This window comes from Elephantulus edwardii, unplaced genomic scaffold (assembly GCF_000299155.1).
Source record: "Elephantulus edwardii isolate Elephantulus edwardi_28Jun2011 unplaced genomic scaffold, EleEdw1.0 scaffold00060, whole genome shotgun sequence".
Lineage (NCBI taxonomy): Eukaryota > Metazoa > Chordata > Mammalia > Macroscelidea > Macroscelididae > Elephantulus > Elephantulus edwardii.
The window spans coordinates 4,957,061-4,977,128 of NW_006399810.1; the positions used below are offsets into that span (position 1 = coordinate 4,957,061).

General features: G+C 39.4%; 1 protein-coding gene and 1 non-coding gene across 3 annotated transcripts in view; one reads left to right on the forward strand and one right to left on the reverse strand.

Annotated features, from left to right (window-relative positions):
- The window catches only part of DPP6 (dipeptidyl-peptidase 6), a 1,353,880-nt gene that overhangs the window by 738,829 nt on the left and 594,983 nt on the right, over window positions 1-20,068 (forward strand). The gene's annotated exons all lie outside the window — the stretch shown is intronic.
- TRNAG-UCC lies at window positions 6,645-6,716 on the reverse strand. Its single transcript has one exon. It is a non-coding gene; the product is annotated as a tRNA-Gly (tRNA).

A 20,068-nucleotide genomic window follows, 5' to 3' on the forward strand; every position in this document is an offset into this window, starting at 1 on the left:
AATCATATATCGCTATTAAACCGTGCATTTTCTTCTCGATATTTGTTAGAGATTTACTGATGCAGATCTAATTGTCATGCTTAGTTTCCTAGAATAAAGAATAACAACATTCTTTAAAAAATATATACTTTATAATGTTTTTCTGCTGTTATGTGCCGTGGAGTTGAAGTAGACTCATAGCCGACATTCCAGTGGGTTTTCAGAGGCTGTAAATTGCATGGGAGGAGCTTTCCCATTTGTCTCCAAAGAAGCAGCTGATGGATTCTAACTGCTTGCCTTTGGGTTTGCACATTTAAATCATTGCATTTGTGTACTCTAGTGGCATAGTGGTAAGAACCTGCACTACAATCCCAAATGTACACAGTTCGAATCAACCAGTTGCTCCACTAGGGAATGGGCAATCTCCTCCAGTGCAATTAACTGTCTCTGAAAACCCGATGGAGGGCCAGCTACGGGTCAGTTCTGACTTGACAGTACTCTGCAACAACAACACATTGGAAGTATAAGTTAGCAAAAAAGATTATTTGGATACTTTAAAAAATAGAATTTACCCTAATAGAGTAAACAGGTATCTCACTGCAAATGACCATTTTCAACATCCTTCACCCTGCTCCTTCACCTCCCTACTTCCTGAAAAGCAACTGAAGTGAAATGTAATAATGACCTTTGTCAACTTTACTGATAACTATAAATTGAGCTGAATACTCTCTTTAGCTAAAGGACAGTATTTATTATTGACTAAAGATTGCTGTGTTTGTTCCCTTTGACTGAGATGTGTTCAAGTAAAATAAATGTTGCTTCTCTCCTACAAACACCATCTGTCAACACCAGGCCGCAAAACACCATTCACTGATTTTGTGGGTGACAATGATAATGTACCCTGAAGTCTGTCTTATCAGTGTGTGCTATCATATCATAATAAATGACATTACAGACCAGGCTTGTTCTTTTTTAAGAAGTTTTCCAAGTTTGTACTTAGTCTTTCATGAAAACCTATATGAAATATGAATGTCAGGTTTATTCTCCTCACATTTCAAGTTTGCCAGTCCTTTTGCTTCAAATACATTCAAATAACTTTATAGTGCTAAACTTTGGTCTTTAAATGAGAGTTTTTAACACTTGGGTTTAAAAAAATTACGTTTTAAAAACCATGGGTAAACAGAAATTTCTGTGAAGAGTCGCCTTATTGTTGTATTGAGGGAGTCCTAACTTCCACCAACCTTATTTAGGAGAGAGAGAAACACTTCCTGGTCTTATGCCTCACACTTGTTACGATGTATGAACCCACTGTTGCCGCCATTCCTTACGATTTATGTCACGGAAGGCCTTCCTCTTTTTCTCTGATCCTCTCCTTCTATCAGGTCCTTCTCCAGGGACATCTGTACTGATCTGTGGAATAAACCTGAATGCCCATGTAACCAGCTTTAGATCACTTAACCTGGTATAATTCTGAAATACACTTGCACTTACTATTAACTCTAAAACTCAATGTTGTAGAATCAGAACTGACTCATTGCTGATCCTCCAGTGTGTTTTCCAAAGGTTTATTGTGGTGTGTGTGTGTGTGTGTGTGTGTGTGTGTGTGTGTCTCCATATTTGTCCTGTAGAGCTGCTGGGGGATTTGAACCACCAAAGAGGTGGTGACTTATACTAGCAACAGAACTCTCTATGGACTGTATCACAAGAGTTACTCCTTATATTTCTAACTGACCTAGTTTAGATGGCAAGCATTAATATATTATATAGTTATAGGACGTGCTGGTGGCCTAGTGATAAGAAGTTGTGCTACAGCCCCAAAGCACAAGGTTTGAATCCACCTACTGTTCCAAGGAAGAAAGGTGGGCAATTTCCTCCTGTGTGATGAACTGCCTCTGAAAACCTGCTGGAGGGTCAGCTATGAGTTGATTCCCACTCACAGCATACAGCAACAGCAATGTTGTTGTTGTTGTTATGTGCTGTCAAATTGCCTGTGACCCTATGTACAATTGTTCTGAAGCCTGTCCTATTCTGAGCTGTTCTCACTAACTCTGACTCACCTACCCTCATTACTCCAATTACTGTATCACTCCATCTCCTCCAGGGTCTTCCTCTCCTGCATTATCCCTCTGCCTTTCCAAGCATGATGTCCTTTTCCAAGGACTGGTCCCTCCTGGCCACGTACCCGAAGTTTGTGAGACAGAGCTTCAAAATCCTAGCCTCCAAAGAGAAACTTGGTTTTACCTTTTCCAAGACAGACTTACTTGTTTTCTTAGCAGTCCCTGGTGTATTCAAGACTCTTCCCCAGCACCACAACAATGGCTGTAAATATAGGAAACAGAAGGAGTAGAGCAATTCTTGATCTTCAGTTTATATTTTGTTTAAGTTCTATATGCAAAACTGTTGTCATTAACTCTTAAACATTTTTAAAGGAACCTTTCAATTAATTATTCAAACACTTAAGATTTATCACTTTGCTTTTCTGCTAGTACCCATAAGACATTGTTCTAATTGTTTTATATGGCACTAGTGGCCTACTGGCAAGAAACAATGCTGCAATCCCAAAAGCACATGGTTCAAATCCACCAGCTGCTCCACCGGTGAAAGATGCACAGTCTCCTCCTGTTCAATTAACCATCTCTGAAAATCCATCAGAGGGTCATCTGGGGTCAATTCTGACTCTGTGGTGCATAACATCTAATTTTAGCCTCCCAACAGTACTTTAAGAGAAGTATCATCATTATACCCAATTTTTTTTCCAGACAGGTGCACCGAGATGCAAGGAAATGGCCTGAGCCATCTAAAGTCATGCAGCTAATAAATAGTAAGACAAAAAGAATCTTTCCAGCTTTCATATTGCTGATGAACTATAAGAAATAGTTCTCGTTTTACTATGAAATAAATGCCTGTAAGGGTCAAAGCCAAGAGCGAATAATTCTTCTTCCTGGCAGGAAGCTTCCAGGCAGAGTGGGGAGCCTCTGGACATTATTGGCTTAGATAAAGAGCTGCAACAATTGCCCAAGAAGGGCAAAGGCTGAGAGCAAATGAGGGCTGGGAGCAAACTGGAGTCACAGAGCTGAATTTATAAGAAGCACCTGGTAAGCTTCCAACACTGCTTGCCAGGAGAACCAGCCTGGGCAGGTGTGAGATCTACGGTAGGCAGAGCTTTCTTGTCAGAACAGCCCTGGAGAGCCAGCCACAGTTAAATGCTGCATTTTAACCAAGCAGCTCAACCAAGACAACCACACACACAGAGATGACGTCTGCCTTTGACGTCTCATGTGTGTTTCACATGCCAAATTTCTTCCCAGAGAGAAACAGCCTACCCATATCCACTGTCTAATAGGGCACTTTGAAACTTGACAGACACAGATGAGCAATATTGAAGGAGTGAATGATTCCTTCAGAGGGTACCTAGCTACTTCTTCTGCAAGAGTGAAAGATCCTCTAATTACTTGTTTCTGTTTTCCCACTCCAGTGAATAGAGTTATTTTGTGAAGGGATTCACTTTCTGCTTGTATCTGCTATCAACTTGCCTGGTGATTGCAGTGCATTATATATTAATAAGTCAGGAGTGTAAAAATTCCATCCAGCTTTCAACAGTGGTGGCAGTAGTGAAAGTGGTGATAGTGGAATAAGCCTACAGCTCAGACAAATGTTCATATTTCAAACTTTTTTTTAACCAATCCTAACACCAGCTATTCTTCCCACACCACTTCCTACTTTTCAGTGGTGTTTGATAATTTGTTACAAAGGTCACTTAAAACTCATAGGCTGTCCTCACTATTATGTGGTTTATGTGGGACATAACTGATTACAACTCAAAATCAACTTGGAACTAACAGAGGCAACTTGAAATCAGGATCAACTTTTAAATTAGTGAGTACAACTCAGAAGACAAGATACGATTTTTCAATCAAGACAGATTCCAACCAGAATAGTCCTTAGCCCCTTCTCAGCCATGCCCACAGTCAGACAGACTTGTATCCAATTGTGACTCTTTACCCTGCTTGTCCAAGTGTGAGAACTGTTGAGCTAATTCAGTAAGGCCTAGAGCCAGCACACTCTGACAGGAAGCTTTCTTCCTGAAGGAACTCAGCTCTTTGGCTCTCTGGACTGAGAAGTTTAGTGCAGCATCTCATGTTATTGTTGTTATGTGCCGTCAAGTCGTTTGCAACTCATAGCAACCTACATGTCATGTACAACAGCCCTAAACCCTGCTCTATTCTGTGCCAATCGCACTGCCTCTGACACACCCATCCCGATTACCGCAGTCACTGAATCAGTTCACCTCATAGAGGGTCTTCCCCTCCTGTGCTGTCCCTCTACTCTACCCAGCATGATGTCCCTCTCCAAGGACCTGTCCCTCCTTACAACATGTCCAAAGTATATCAGACGAAGCCCCAGAATCCTTGCCTCCAAGGAGCAGCCCGGTTTAACCCTCTCCAGGATGAATCTATTTGTTTTCTTGGCAGTCCATGGTACATTCAATACTCTTCTCCAACACCACAGCTCAAAGGCATCAATTCTCCTTCTATCCTCCCTAGTCATTGTCCAACTCTCTGATGCATAACAAGTGATTGCAAAGACCATGGCCTGTATCAGGCACACCTTAGTCTCCAGAGAGACACCGTTGTTCCTAATTATCACTACTCATACATTCTGTTCCATCTTTCTGTGTTCATCATCACAACTCTGTCTCCTGGAGAGGTTCTAAGTGAGGAAATCTCTGGTCAAAAGGATGTGCTCTGCTTTGTTGTTGTTGAGTACCATCAAGTTGGAACCAACCATAGCTGACTCTCCAACAGGTTTTCAGAGGCAATTGCATGGGAGGAGATTGCCCATCCTTCTTCTACAGAGCAGCTTGTGGATTTGAACTGGTGTCTTTGAGATTATAGTGCAGTTTCTTGCCAGTAGGCCACCAGAGCTCTGCTTTACCTCCTTCTTAATGATAGTGAAGTTCCCTCTCATCTACTGTTAGATTGGCTTATTTAAGCCTATGAGAATGGCTAAACTGACCAATCCCCTTAATAGGCCACACGTACCTCAGTTATAAAATCACCATAAAATCCCTGCAGAGTTTTATGTAACTTATTTGCATAATCCTTCCCAATCATTTTGCAAGAATTAAACCATGGTGGCTAAGAAAAGCCACATAAAAACAATTCACTACACTGCATATGGAAACTGTCAACAATTTCATCTTACTTGGTACCAGCAGTAAGGAGATCAAAAGATGTATTGTCCTGAACAAGTCTGCAGTCAGGGACCTCTCTAAATTATTGAGGAGCAATGATGTGATTTTGAGGACTAAGGTACACCTTATTCAGGCCCTGGTCTTTTCAATCATTTGCTATGCTGCTGAGAGCTGGACAGTGATAAAGATGACAGAAAAAGAATCAATGCCTTTGAATGTGGTAATGGTGAAGAGTACTGAATACCCCATGGATGACCAAAAGAACACATAGATATATCTTGGAGAAGGTGCAGCCAAAATATGCCTTAGAGGCAAAGAGAATAAAGTCTTCTCCACATTCTTTAGGAATTTTGCTAGAAGGGGCTATTCATTGGAAAGGGACATTGTGCTTAAGAAGTTGGAGGGATGGTGAAAGAAAGACAGACTCAACCAGGTGAATTGACACAGTAGCTACAACAATGGGCTCAAGTGAAAAAGATAATGTGAGAATAGCACAGGATAAAACAGGATTCATATCTCTTGTTCATAGGACAACTGTGAGTCGTAGTCAACTCAATAGCACCTAACAATAACAACAGGAACACCACCACACTACACCACCCTTTGAAATGGTGCAATACATTTTGTACTGCTAATCTAACTTCATTTTACTTGAATCCACAATAAACTAGTATGGCAACAGCAGTCAAGAAATCAAAAGATGTCTTGCATTGAGAGATCTGTTGTCCTCTCCAAAGTGCTAAAGAACAAGAATATCAGTTTGAAGACTAAGGAACACCTGATCCAAACCATACTATGTTCAGGTGCTTCTTATGCACTTGAAAGTTGGACAATGAATAAGGATGACTGAAAAAGAGCCAATGCCTTTGAGTTGCCGTGCCTTTGGAGAAGAGCGCTGAATAATTCATGAACTGCTAAAATAACAAACAAGTCTGTCTTGGAGGAAGTGCAAGCAAGGTGCTCCTTAGTGGAAAGGATGCTGAAACTTCCACTCATACTTTAGGCATGTGAGCGACCAGATCGTGGAAAAAAGACGTGATGTTAAGAAGGTAGAGGATTGGTGAAGGAGAAGGCCTTCTCTGACAGTGACCGAGCAATGGGCGTGAGCATGGCAGAGATGGTTACTATGGTACAGGATAGGCCAAGGTTCCAGTCTGTTGTTTAAAGGGTTGTTTTAATTCATAATCTACTCAGTGGCATCTAACAACAACAGCAGCAGCAAAAAGATCAGCTGCTGATTTTCCTCTGAGGGAGGAAGATGGATGTGGGCAGTCTTCTCCTATAAGGCTTTACAGTCTTGAAAATACTATGGATGTTTCCTCTGAGTCAGAATTGAGCCAGTAACTGTGAGTCTGACTCTTTGGTTTTATAGGATTTGCAAGGCTTTGTTATTTACACAAACACATTTTCACATATATCTCTTGAAGAACAACTGATGGATTTAAATTGTCTATCTTTTAATTCGGCCGGCTGCATTGGCCGGGAATCGAACCCAGGTCAACTACTTGGAAGGCAGCTATGCTCACCACTATACCACCAACACAGAGAGGAAGGCCCTCTATGAGGTGGATTGATTCAGTGACTGGGATAATTGGGATGGGAGTGTCAGAGACAGTGCGATTGGCACATGACAGAGCAGAGTTTAGGGCTGTTGTACATAGGGTCGCTATGAGTCACAAGCGACTCGACGGCACATAACAACAACAACAACATCTTTTAATTATCAGCAAAGCACTTAACTACTGTTCTACTACTGTTATTGCTCTTGTGTGTTATTAGGTTGGAACCAACTCATAGCTGACCCTCCAGTAGGTTTTCAGATGCTGTTAGTTGCATGGGAGGAGATTGCCCACCCTTCTCCCTGGTGTATGTGAATCGTGTGCTTTTGGGATCCTTACCAAAAAGCACAGCTTCTTGCCACTAGGGCTCTAATAAGAAAGAGTATATTCGGATACACATTTAACTTTTAAAAAATATTTTAATTGTGATTTGGACAAAAAATTTACAGAAAAATTGGATGTTCATTGTTTCACATTTTCTTCCCTCCCCTTTTCTTCCCCCCTCCCCCAGTCCTCTTTGCAATGTGCCTTCACTTTGTTTTTAAATGTTCCTTCATTGGTACACAATATTCTCCCTCTTCCCTTCCCCTTCCCCCAGCCCTCTTTGCAATGAACCTTCCTCTTATTCTGGAACATTGTCTTACATGTAATGCCTAATCATATATTCCTTTTAAACTGTTCTCTTCCTCATCTGTTCCAATACTGTGTTAATTATCTGCATAACACTACTTTAATAAAGCAAGACTGATGTAGGGGCCTGGGAGGAAATAGGAAAAGAGTGGATAGATAATGAGCATATAGCCTTTTAAAACACTGAATTTATCTCTTCTCTACCCCTTAGTTATCTTTTCATTCATATAAATATGTCTTCACCTCTCTGGTTGAGTGAAACCAGAGGACCCTGTCTCCTTACCAATCACTCTGTTTAACCTTCAGGGCTTTTTGTCCCAAGCCTTTCCAGATCTGATTCCCCCCACCCCCACCTCTCCAGCTGCAACTTAACTTCTCCTGCTTGGCTTTTATCCATTCCAGATATCAACCAGAGTAACTATCTAAAAATCATTAGTTTCATATTCCACACTCATTCATCCTTTTCTTCCCAAATCCCATGCCTTGGGAATGGATCCCATTCATGACACCAACTGTAATTCACCAGAAGCAGAAACTGCATAAATTCAGGTCAAGGAATGATTATCACCATCATCACAAAGCAGATTCATAGTCAGTGTTCAATCCCTGCAAGAGTTTTATAACCTATTTGAATGACCCCAACCAATTATTCTGTAGGCATCAAGAGACCAAGGATAGAAAGAACATATTAAAAGTTATTGTAGCTGATTCTGTTTAATCAGCACAGTAATCTTTTTGGGAAAAAAAAGACATTTTTGTTACTGAAAATGACAAATTAATTGATAAAGTAACCTCTGAAGATAACACTTCCCCCTAGATTAAAATAATTTCTCCTTTCCCCTAGTCTAGAATTCAGAGTGTGGTGATATTTATTTATTTATTTATTTGGATTAAATTAAACTATGAACAACAGAAAAATGAAAATAATATGCTAGACAAAATAGAGATACCTTTCTCAAAAAAAAAAAAAGGTAAAAAGAGTTTATCTGTTTAATTTTTTGTATTCTATTTTGAAGAATACCTAAAGATTCAAGATGGCTGCTCTAGCTCCAGCCACTATGAAATAGGTTTGGAAAAACAATTTGAAAAGAAGAAGAAAAAAAATTATTTTGCTCTATCCTTTTAAGGACACTGTTTTAGAAATTTCGTTGAGGATAAAAATGAATCAGCATGACCTCCACCAGCTGCAAAAGGAAGGTTAAGTGGTTTTCTTATTTCAGGAATCCATGTGCCGACCTGAAGATAAAAGGGCATGTTACTGTAGAAGAAAAAGAGAACAGATATTAATGGGCAAGTAAGAGTTTTTCCATAAAAAGAAGAAATAACGGGTATCATTTGACTAGCCAGCTCATTTTCCAGAGGATAGATCAGATGCTTGCTGTGTAAGTGAAATTACTTAAATAATTACTCCATAATTACTCAAGGAAGAAAGTCCAGGGTGTGGCATCTAGAATTTATCAGAAATTATGATGATGGCAGAGGATAGTGCAAGGTTCAAATCATTGTTCATCAGGTCCTATGAGTTCTAGGCAACTCAACGATATCTGACAAAAATAACAGCAACAACTCAAGTTTTTACCAGTAAACTGTTTTTTACTGCTAGTACATCTTACCTGTGTTTACTTTAACGACATCATCTTGTTAATACTCTATCTTTTCTGTTCATCTATTAGTCTTTGTTAGCACAAGGTAATTTTTCTCATGGAAGTATAGCTAAAATAAGGTGATCTTTGCAATTAGACTTCTTATTCCATAGGTTTTCCACAGGGTGAACAGATTTGGCACTATAAAACTTGATTTTACATTTACATTGTCTGCTACCTTGATTGAATGCTTTTCAAAAATATTTCTCTTCTATATATGAACTTGAAAATAGTTACAGTAATAGCATCTCCAGGAATAAGAGTATATAGGGAGTTCAGCATTGATTCAGCTCCTAACATTTTAATTAGAATTACAGCCCTTGGAAACAGGCATGATCATGCTTTTCTAAGAAGTGATAACTCATTGTCAATGCAGTGGGGTGACATAAACAACATAATTTGCTGACCAAATGATTTAAAACTTCACTGATAGTCTGTAACTTTGGAAATGTTGCAGGTTTTTGTGAAATTTGTTATTTTATGAAAGCTATGTTTAATCAGTAATTCCATGCACTTTAAAAAAAAAACAAACCCAGCCAAAATCAATTATAAAATAATTATAGCTTTAGTGTTTTTTTTCTCTAATCCATCTGTGAAATTTGTTCCATAAATTGAAAATGTTATCAATTCTCATCAAGTAATTGGTGACTCAGAATGACACTTTATGCAACAGAATGAAACATTGCTAGTATGCTTGAGTCCATTGTTGAAGCCAATATGTATTTTAAGTGTCATTCAACTTAAGGAACTCATCTTCTAGCATTATTATTGGACAATATTGTCTGATTTTTAGAAGCAGGAGGCAAGCTGTTCTAAGACTCCTAATTTGAAATCTCTCCTGAAATCTGGCCACCATCAGCAGTCCTGATATTTGAAACATTGGTGACATAACTTCCATTAAATCTTAGCAATATGCAAACCATCAAATTAGTGAGTGTTAAATCTTTTTTTAGTGGAAAATACTGTTAAAGGTAAAATTCTTACACTTAGATATGAAAATGAATATGTCAAAGAATTTATTTAGTTAATAAGTGATCCAGTATAATGTAAAAATAAATACAGAAGTAAACTAGTTCAAATGGACGTTTTAAAAATCCACAGGCAATCAGAAACAAAATTGACTTTTTTCTATAGGGGATAATCTCCACCAAATAGAATCAGAACTTTGCCCTATCTTGGCCATCCTCAAGATCTCTCACATACTCTATTCCATTACTATAGACTCTGTGTCAGTCTGTCTTGTTGACAGTCTCCCTCTCTCAGTAGTCTGTAACTATTGTACATGAATGATTAGTCTGTGTATGATTAAAATACAACTACAGAGGGCCACTGATGGCCTTGTGGGTAGCACGTTCCACCACTAACCAGAAGACTGACAGTGAGAATCTAGCAGCAGCTCAGTGAGAGAAGGGTGACCAGTCTCTTGAAGATTTACAACTTCAGAGGCCAGATGGAGGATTGCTTATGAGTTGGACTCAACTCCATTGGTACTAAGTTACAGGTTAAGTATGCACAAAAGGGACTGTCAAGATTGTGGCTCCTAGTATGTTCAGGAGAAAACTCTAGTGACCCAGTGGTAAGAAGCTACACTGCAATCCCCAAAACACACAGTTCAAAAACCACCAGTTACTTTGTGGGACAAGGATGGACACGCTCCTATCATGTAATTTCTTGCCTCTGAAACCCGCTAAAAGGTCAGCTATGAGCTGGTTCTGACTCAGTGGCACACAACAACTGCAACAGTATGTTTATAAAATGGCAGTTAAACTCGTCTTAGAGGAGATTTTATTTTATCACTTAACTTAGATTCATGCTGGTACCAAAATGTTGCGTTAGCAACTGGTAAATAAGGACCCAAGGACAGTCATACCTTATTGATCTCCCTAGGGTTTCTCAAAAAGTTATAGCTTTTTCTCTTTCCTTAACTTGAATGGAAGAAAAATTATGAGGCTGCGTTCTTGTGAAAGAATGTTTGGTAAAGTCAAGGAGAATGTTTGACATTGATCAGAATCCCACAGAATTTAATCAATCATTACCCTCTAGCTCTCCACATCCATCCACCCAATTGTGCCCTAGACATTTGAGCTATTTGTTTCCAAGACTCAGGTTTTCTAAAGCAATTGAATTGGAAAACTCACATTTGAAGAAAACAAGCATCTTTGTTGCACTCTTGAAACAAAGAAGGGGGGGAAAAAAACCCAAAACACCCTTGCAGTCTTTCTCCAATATTCTCATGATGGAGATTTTACAGGAAAATGAATTACAGCTAATTTCCCAGCCAGGTTGTCCTGCCACATATGTAAAGTTGCTGGCACAGATTTGAGTCAGTCCACTGTGTGCAGCGCTGGAGCAGGAGGGACTGAGTGAACCAGCAGTGATTCTAGCAGCTACATCTTACTTAGCGGTAATAGTGAAGCTTGGAATTAATGAGGATGTGGTCCTGCAAATGGCAAGATTGGACTGCCCTGCTTACATGCTTACTGGCAAGGCCAGAGAGTGCTGGTTTGCTTACAATAATTTGATTATATTGTATTTCATTCATGTACATTGTTTCATTGGGCTTTTTCTGCACCCTCCCTCCACCCGACAAACTCTGTGACTCTGTGATTCTCCTCGCCTCCCCCCCACTTCCCCACATATGCCCATCCCTTCCCTCTTTGGGTATCCATACACATCTTATTGATTATCCTTCTGTTTTACACAATAATGGTCTTATGCAGTATTATTTGTTCTTATGTACCTGAATTAACTTCCTCAGCGTAATACTCTCTAGCCTCTCTCATGTTATATAGTATTGTTCAAAATTGTTGCTTTTTGAGTGCTGCATAATATTCCGTTGTGTGAATGTATTACAATTTCTCAATCCAGTTATTTTTTTGATAGACATTTGGGCTGTTTCCATGTTCTTGCTATAGTGAATAATGCTGCTATAAAAAAAAAATAAAATCCTTGTGCAATAGCCATTTGAGTCTCAGTTATATTTTCCATGGGGTATAGATGCCTTTGAGTTGTGGTTCTGGAGACGAATCTTAACACACCATGGACTGCCAAAAAAACCCCAAATTGGTTGGTCTTGGAGAGGGTGAAACCAAGTCTCTCTTTGGAGGCTAGGATTTTGAAGCTCCCCTTCACTTACTTTGGGTATGTGGCCAAAAGAGATTGGTCCTTGGAGAAGGACATCATGTTTGGAAGGGTGGACAGACAGTGCAGGAGAGGGAGGCCCGGATGAGATGGATTAATACAGGGACTTGGACAATGGGAATTGGTGTGTCAGAATTAGTGAGACTGACTCAGGACAGGTAAGGGTTCAGAGCTGCTGTATATAGGATTACTTGGGTCGCTATGAGTCGCCTGCGACTCGACAGCACTTAACAGCAACAACAATATGCAATGCAGACAACTCAGCCAATAACATACTGTGACAGGTTTGTAAGCAGGAGTGGCATCCACTTCCTAAACAATTTGCTTCTGGAAACTCTCTGAACTTTGATAAATATTAATAGTTGTAGAAGGGCTTCTGGCCTTTTGTTCATAGGGTCACTAGGAGTTGTGCTCAACTCGAAGGCAATCAACAAAAACAACAGCATATTCTTAACAGTGCAATATCTGGATCATATGGAATCCCATATTCAGCTTTTTGAAGAAATATCAAGCTGCCCTCCAGAGTGGTTGTATGATTTTTTTATATTTGTTTAGATTTTATTATTTTTGTGTGTGTGCATGTACCGTCAAATCAGATCTGACTGGTTCAGGAGGAGATTGTCCCTCCTTCCCCGGCAGAACATCTGGTGGATTCGAACCGTGTGCCTCTGGGATTGTAGTTGCAGCTCCTTGCCACTAGGCCACCAGAGCTCCCCAGTGGTTGTATGATTTTACAATCCCACCAATACTGTATGAGAGTTTCGATCTATCTAAATCCTCTCCAACATATATTGCTTACTGTCCTGTTGAAATTTGCCACTGCAATTGGAGTGAAATAATATCTCATTGTGGTTTTGATTTACATCTTTTCTTTTTGCCAGTGATTTTGAGCATTTCTTGATGTGTCTGTTGGCCATCCAAATGTATTCCTCTATGAAAGGTCTTTCTATATCTTATGCTTATTTTGTAATAAGTTATCAGTCTTTTTCTTGTGGAGGCCCAGTAGTGAATTTTTGTTATGAGACTCTTGTCTGAGAGAGTATTGCAATTTTCTTTTTTTCACAATTGGTACGTTTTCTTTTCACCCTATTGAAACACCTCTTATATGCAAACCTGAATTTAATCTTTAGAAGATCACATTCATCGATGTTAGCCTCTCCTGCTTGTGTGTTTCTGGCTTTATTTGCCAACTGATTTATATTATAGTCTAGGCCTTTTGGGGAGCTCTGGTGCCCTAGTGGTGAGAAATTGCACTGCAGTATCAAAGGCATGACATTCAAGGCCACCATCTGCTCCTCAGGAGAAGGATGGACAATCTCCTCCTGTGCGATTAACTGCCTCTAAAAACCTGTCAGAGGATCAGCTATGGGTTGATTCCAACTCTATGGTATACACCACACAAAACAAGGCCTTTTAGGTTTAGTCCCATTTTATCTCTTATGATCTTTATAGTTTTAGACTTTACTCCTAGGTCTCTGATCCACCCTGAGTTGATTTTTGTGCATAGTATGAGATGTAGATTCTGTTTCAGCTTTCTACAGGTAGCAGTCAAAGTACCGAAGAGCAACAGTGTCAGTCTGGAGACTAAGGTGCACCTGTTACAGGCCATGGTCTTTGTAATAACTTGTTATGCATCAGAGAGCTAGACAGTGTCTAAGGATGATGGAAGGAGAATTGATGCCTTTGAGCTGTGGTGCTAGAGAAGAGTATTATATATACCATGTACTGCTAAGAGAACAAACAGGTTTGTCTTAAAGAAGTGAAACCAGGTTGTTCCTTGGATGCAAGGATTCTGAAGCTTCATCTGACATCCTTTGGACATGTTGCAAGGAGGGATCAGTCCTTGGAGAGGGACGTCATACTTGGGAGGATTGAGGAACAGTGCAGAGAGGAAGACCCTTGATGAGATGGCTTGATTCAGTGACTATGGTAATGGGGATAGGTGTGTCAGAGACAGTGAGATTAGCACAGGATAAAGCAGGGTTTAGGCTGTTGTACACAGGGTCGCTATGAGACATAGGTGACTTTACAGCACATAAGAACAACAAGTAGCAGTCCAGTTTCTCCAGCACTATTTGTTAAAGTGCTACTGGTATTTATAATTTAAAAGATATTTTAATACCATCGTGTTCTGAAAACCTGAAACCATTTGACTATTTTGAAACTCCATAGTTTCCCTGGATACTTTGGAGTATGTGTGATGCAAATCAGAAAACAGATTACAACAATAAAAAAAATGTTATCAGAATGAAGGGAGGAAGACATCAGCTTAAAACTTGTTATGTATTCCAAGTATTTAAATTAGGGGTAGCATTTTTACTTTTGTTATTCAGATTATTCAAACCCTGGCCACTGACTTTATAGTAAATCTTGCTACCTTGTAGTGATTATATAGGGCCATGGTAAGAGTTGACAATGAGTCACCTATGAGTCAATTCCATGCCATAGTTTCAAAATTGATTGGCAGGCCTTTCTTCTGAGGTATATTTGAGTGGACATTGTTAAAACAAAAATTATATTATGCAAGTAACAGAAGTTTATTTAATATATTATTGAAAAATCATGGTAATATTTCAACTGGAGAGTAAAAAAATGTTCTAAGACAAGAACTTTCAAGATTTTTACACTGTTTCTTGTGCTTATTATCAATAAACAACTGGAACAGCACACCAACAGAGAAATGCCAAAAGTGCAGGCTGAGTTTAAAAGAGATCATGGTACTAGATATATTGTAGCTAGTGTTAGATGGATCTTGGCTGTAAACAGAGAGTAAGATTAATGTCTATCTGTGTTTCATTGACCGTGCAAAGGCGTTTGACTGTGTGGGCCACAACAAATTATAGCTGACTCTGAGAAGAATGGGAACCTCAGAACACTTGATTGTGCTTATATGAAACTTATACTTGGACCAGGAGACAGTCCTCAGAACAGAGCAGGGAAAACCTGCATGGTTCAAAACTGGGAAGGGAGTACACGAGGGGTGTACTCTATCTCCATATGTTTTTAATCTCTATGGAGAACGAATTATCCGGGAGGCTGGGCTCTATGAGGATAAATGTGGCATCTGGATTGGAGGTAGACTCATCAACCATCTGCGTTATGCAGATGATACAACCCTGCTTACTGAAACTGTGGAGGACGTGAAGTACTTGCTGTAGAACTGCGGCCTGCAATATGGAATGAAGCTCAATATCAAGAAAATGAAGATTCTCACAACTAGGCTGATTAGTAGCAATGTGAAAGATGGTTAAGAGATTGAGATAGTAAGCAGTTTTAGTTTGCTTGGCTCCACAATCAACACTCTTGGCACCAGCAGCCAGGCAATTAAAAGATGTATTTTGTGAGGAAAGTCTGCTGTCAGAGACTTTTCCAAAGTACTGAAGAGGTATGATGTCAGTCTGGAGACTAAGGTGCACCTGATACAGGCCATGGTCTTTGCAATCACTTACTATGCATCAGAGAGCTAGATAATAACTAGGGATGATAGAAGGAGAATTGATGCCTTTGAGCTGTGGGGTTGGAGAAGAGTATTGAATATACCAGGGACTACTAAAATAATGAATAGGTTTGTCCTGGAGAGGGTTAAACCAGGCTGTTCCTTGGAGGCAAGGATTCTGAAGCTTGGTCTGACATACATGGGCGTGTTGCAAGGAGGGACCAGTCCTTAGAGAGGGACGTCATGCTTGGGGGTGTTGAGGAACAGTGCAGGAGAGGAAGACCCTAGATGAGATGGATTGAGTCAGTGACTGGGATAATGTGGATAGGTGCATCAGAAACAGTTGTATAGGTATGTGGTGACAGTTTGTCACAGTATATAGAGCAGGGTTCAGAGCTGTTGTACATAGGGTCGCTATGAGTCACAGGCAACTCAACAGCACATAACAATAACATACTTGAACCAGGAAGCAATCTTCAGAACAGAGCAGGGAAACACTGCATGATTCAAAGTCAGGAAGGGAGCTTGTCAGGGAGGTATCCTTCCTCCGTATCTTTTCAATCTATATGTAGAACAGATAATTCAGGACAGTGGGCTTTATGAGGAGGATGTGGCATCAGGATTTGAGGAAGCCTCATCAATAACCTGCAGATGAAAAACCCTCCTTGCTGAAACTGAGGCAGACTTGAAGCACTTACAGCAGAAGGTCAAAGACTGTAGTCTTCAGTATGGATTGAAGCTCAATATGAAGAAGATAAAAATTTTCACCACTGGGCCAACTGGCAGTACCATGATAGATGGAGAAGAGATTGAGGTTTTAACAGTTACAGCTTACTTGACTCCACAGACAACTCTTTTGGCATCAGTAGTCTATGCATCAGAGAGATGAACAATGAGTAAGGATGACAGAAGAAAAATTGATGCCTTTGAATTGTGGTGCTAGAGAAGAGTCTTGAACATACCGTGGTCTGCCACGAAAACATATAGATCTGTTTTGAAAAGGGTAAAACCCAGTTTATTTTTGGAGGTGTGACTTTTGAATTTCTGTCTCATACTTTGGCCATGTGGCCAGGAGGGACTCATGTTCTGAAGGGTGGAGGGACAGCACAGAAGAGGAAGACCCCAGAAGAGATGGATTGATACAGTATCTAGGGTAATGGGGGGTAGGTGTGTCAAAGTCAGTAAACTGGCTCTGGACTGGCCAGATTTCAGAGCTGTTGTATATAGAGTTGCTATGAGTTTCGGGCAACCTAAAGGCACATAACAACAGCAACAACATCTTAACATTTCCTAGAGAAAGGGTAAGAACAGAAGTGGGAAACAATTTCTGACCAGGAAGGATTTCCATATAGTATTATCTTGAAGAACAAGGGCAGAGTGGGATATCCTGATTCCCTCAACCTAGAAATTTGAATTCTGGGTGAATTTGAATGGTTTCTCAACACACACCTCTCACTTTTAATTTAGCTACCAAGTGCTTTAACTTTTGCAGCACCATAGAGCCCAGTGTCATGATATAAGAACCCACTGCATACCCTCAGGGCTTACAAGTGTTTTCTTTTTCACATACCTGGTGGTTGGCTAGAGAACTCTGCTTATATGTTATCTGGTGTGCTCACATGGCTTGCAACTGGTTAATATTGAAGGACTTTATCTTAAGTGACTACGGCAACTCAGCTGTAATCTAAAATAAATATTCTCTGCTTAGGCCAATAGACAAGATCAGACATTTTTACCTCATGGCACTGATGGAAAATAAGAGAGGGCAAAATTAGCTATGCAAGTGCTACTTCAGCTTCTGATTATCCATATTTGCAAAAATGTCATTGACCCATTGTATTGTGTGGGCTTATGATGCAGAGAATACTGGCTGAATGTATTATCATTACAAATGAAAACTTTATTGGAGGCCGTGAAGTATTAAGTCCGTTTATAATTTCACATAAAATCAATGCAAAAGGTAAGACATTAAAGACAGTTCAAATACGAACAATCAAATAAATATTAATATCCAAACTGAAATGGAATGCATGAATGTTGACATACTGGATATTGGCGAGATGAGATGGACCAGCTTTGGCCACTTTAAATTAGATAATCATATGGTATACTATGCTGGAAATGAAGAACAGACGAATGGTGATGTATTCCTAGTTAAAAAGTCAATTTCAAGTTCTATCATGAAATACAATGTTGTGAGTGATAGGATAATATACATATGCATACAAAGAAGACCCATTAACATGACTATTATTCAAATATACGCTCCTACATCTGAAGCCAAAGAGGAAGCAATTGAGAATTTTTACCAAATGTTTCAGTCAAAAATAGACCAAATATGCAATAAAGATGTGTTCATGATAATTGGAGATTGGAACACAAAAGTGGGAAACAGTGAAGAAGGAATAATAATAGTTGGAAAATATGGGCTCTGTAATAGAAATGAGGCTGGAGATAGAATGATTGAATTTTGTATTTACAATAATTTATTCATTACAAATATTTTTTTTTAAAAAGACCCAAATAACAACATTACACATGGATCTCATCTACTGGGCTGCACAGAAATAAGATTGACTACATTAGTGGTAGAGATCAATGGAGAAGCTCAATATTGGCAGACAAAACTAGGCCAGGGGCGAACTGTGGGTCACATCATCAATTACACATATACTTCAAATTGAAGAAGGAAAAAAATAAAATAAGCCCACAGAAACCAAGATATAATCTGGAATCAATTCCATCTGAATTTCAAGATGTTTGAGACATTGAACACCAATGACCGTACTCAATGAGTAGGGGTTGATAGCAAGGGTATCATTCATGAAGAAAGCAAAAGGTCATTACAAAAACAGAGGGAAAAGAATAAATCTAAATGGATGTTAGGAGAGACTCTGAAAATTGCACTGTAGTGCTGAGAAGCCAAAACAAAAGGAAAACATGATGAAATAAAACGGCTAAACTGAAGATTTCAAAGGGCAGCTCAAAAAGACAAAGCAAAGCATTATAATGGAATGTGTAGAGAGTTGGAATTAGAGAATAAAATGGGAATAACTCGCTCTGCATTTCTTAAGCTGAGAGAATTGAAAAACAGATTTAAGCCTTGAGTCACAATATTGAAAGATGTTATGGGCAATATATTGAATGACACAGAAAGCATCAAAAGAAGATCGAGGGAATACATAGAATCACTATACCAAAAAACCCTGGTTGACACTGAATTTCAAGAAGTACCATACACATAAGAGGAGGAGCCAATGGTAATGAAAGATGAAATGGAAGTTGTGCTGAAGGCCTTGGGCAAAAATAAAGCCCCAGGAATCAAAGGGATACCAATTGACTTGTTTCAATTAACAGATGCAGCCTTGGATGCACTCAGCAGTCTATAACAGGAAATTTGGAGGACAGCTGTCTGGTTAATGGGTTGCAAGAGGTCCATATTTGTTCCCATTCCCAAGAAAGGTGATCTAGCTTAATGTGGAAACCACCAAACAATATTATATATAAGCAACACTGCTGAAGATCATTCTAAAACAGCTAAAACAGTACATAAATAGGCAACTGTCAGAAGTTCTAGAAGGATCTAAAAGAGGCTGTATCATCAGGGACATCATTGCTGATGTCAGATGGATCATGGCTGAAAGTAAGGAATAGCAGAAGAGTATCTATTTGTGCTTTATTGTCTATACAAAGACATTCGACTGTGTGGACCATAAGAAGTTGTGGCTAACATTGAGAACAATGGGAGTCCCCATGTTCTTAATTGTGCTCATAAAGAACCTATAACTGGACAAGGAGGATGTTGTGCAAACAGAGTTTGGGGAAACTTCATAGGGGAAAGCTGCATGGTTTAAAATGAGTAAGGGAATATGTCAGAATTGTATTCTATCTCCATTCCTATTTCATCTGTATGCTGAACAAATTAATAGAGAAGTTGGACTCTATGAAGAGGAATGTGACATTAGGATTGGAGGGAGATTCATCAATAACCTGCATTATTCAGATGACACAACCTTGTTTGCTAAAAATGAGGAAGACTTGAAGCACTTGTTGCAGAAGATCAAGAAATGTAGCCTTCAGTATGGATTCCATCTCAATGTCAAGTAAACAAAGATTCTTATTACTAGACCAAATAGGGAACATCATGATGGATGGAGAAGAGATTGAAACTGTCAACAACTTCATTTTGCTTGAATCCATAATTAACATCCTTAGTACTAGCAGTCAGGAAATAAGGAGACATGTTGCATGGGGAAAATCTGAAGTTAGGGACCTCTCTAAACTATTAAGGAGTAATGCTGTCAGTGTTAATCTGCGTGTGTTCTGTTGTGCATAGGGTTTTCAGAGGCCTGCTATTTCAGAAGTGGTTGGCCAATCCTTCTTCCTAGTCTGTCTTGATCTGAATGTTCAGATTTAGAGGAGTATCTGACAGACAGCAATTTGTGGAGCAGTTAAAGATAAATCCCTTATTGTGGGGGTAAGCATT